Raw genomic sequence first — 1,699 nt, 5'->3', positions numbered from 1 at the left:
GAGAGGAAGAGATGCCAAATTTACCAACTCCGTCCAAATTAAAACTTTTATATTTGATAGAGGTCTTGAAAGCAAATCACTTGAGTTCTGCCAATCAGTTTACCGATTTAAAGTGGTTATGAATGTTAAAAGGTTTTTATTTCTCTGTAGATCCCTAATATTTGATGACATCAATACACGCCAAGATCGGGTTTCAATACTCAATTCAATACTCATTACTCATGCAATTGAAGTTAATCATTAAAGTACAAACCATTTTCGTCTTCCTATACTTGCTCTTTTCGAAACAGTAAATAACTTACTCTTAAACTAAAAAAAATACTATTTAACTACTGTGGTAAAGTTGTATAAAACGTAGGTTCATTTTTTCGAGATTAAGGTTATAAAAGGCGAATTGATATCTATCGTCCCAAATTTACTTTAATAAGTAAAACAATTGTCAGGAAATGAAACAATTTCGTCCTTATCATTTATACATTATTTTTTATAAACCAGAGTAATCTTTCTAGATTCTAATTTCAAGGAAGGAAACTCAATATGAACAATCAGAAAATCTATATGAAAATAATTCCACGCTATTCATGTAATATCAAAAAAAAAAATAAAATAAAATAAAAAAACCTAAGAAGTAAATATTTCCCAATAAAAACATTTATGGTTATTAATAGCTAAAGGATTTGACAAGTAGCTAGAGATGGACTTGCGTAACATGGATCATCGTTTTTATTTTTAGAAATAGGTATTTCTATTTTTTTCATTGATTGAGAGCTACTATTTTCTAAAAACATTAACAAATTTTTTTTTTAATTAAAAATCTTTTAAAGTATAAGTATTATTTTTAAGAGCAGTAATTATTCTGATTTTAGTGAAATATAATATTCAAATCTGTCATTTCATGTCATGAAAATTCATTAGTCCGTTAGGTAAAGTTAAGACTCAGACATCTTCGAACTAATCTTAGCTGTTAACCCTTTGCTCCGAAGTTTCTGGTTGTAAGGTGAAAGTTTAGATTTTGTCAGAACACCGTGTTCCGTAGTCCTTCCTTACCAGGCTAAATAAACCTTAAAACTTGAATACAAACACACATTTAAGGTTTCAGCGAGGATAAAAAGCATTTGAAGAATCTAATTATTTTTCATGAACATGTTTATACATTATTTGATATTTGGGCTATGATTATGGAATGCGGATTATTCTAGAAAATAAAGGATATTTCTTTTATTTTATTTTATTTCCAAATTTTCTTTTGTGTCCTTATGTTTTTTATCCACTCATATGTTTTAGAAATAAAAATGCAAGCAAACTGGTGAAAAATATCATTAACGTACCTTAAATTTGATTTCACGAATAAGATGTAAAATTTTAGAATATCAGCAAATGAAAACACACACAAAAAAATTAAAAACCGTGTAATATGGTCATTATTCAACATATAATTAAGGAACTTGTATTGTTGTAGGAATCTCACTCGGTACATTTATTGATTTTTGTTATTGACTATGTACAACAACAATTTCAATAGTCAAAATTAATTAATTTCTCTGAAAATCGCTTCAAAATACTACTAAATTGTTCATCAAACAGTAATTTGCATTGTGTTCCTACACCACCCACGCATTATGAAATATATTTGATGTTCGGTTTAAAACTTAGTGGCTTCGGCCAAACACCTGCTGTTATGCACACATTCCGTCGTTGT

At 28.3% G+C, this 1,699-nt stretch overlaps 1 protein-coding gene across 1 annotated transcript in view; it reads left to right on the top strand.

Moving 5' to 3' along the window:
* LOC106682506 (diuretic hormone receptor) overlaps positions 1–1,699 on the top strand; it is a 283,519-nt gene that overhangs the window by 134,835 nt on the left and 146,985 nt on the right. The window lies entirely within an intron of this gene.

The sequence above is a fragment of the Halyomorpha halys genome, unplaced genomic scaffold (genome assembly GCF_000696795.3).
Source record: "Halyomorpha halys isolate HHAL.00 unplaced genomic scaffold, Hhal_1.1 Scaffold419.1, whole genome shotgun sequence".
Taxonomy (NCBI): domain Eukaryota; kingdom Metazoa; phylum Arthropoda; class Insecta; order Hemiptera; family Pentatomidae; genus Halyomorpha; species Halyomorpha halys.
This window is presented reverse-complemented; position numbering and strand designations above follow the sequence as displayed.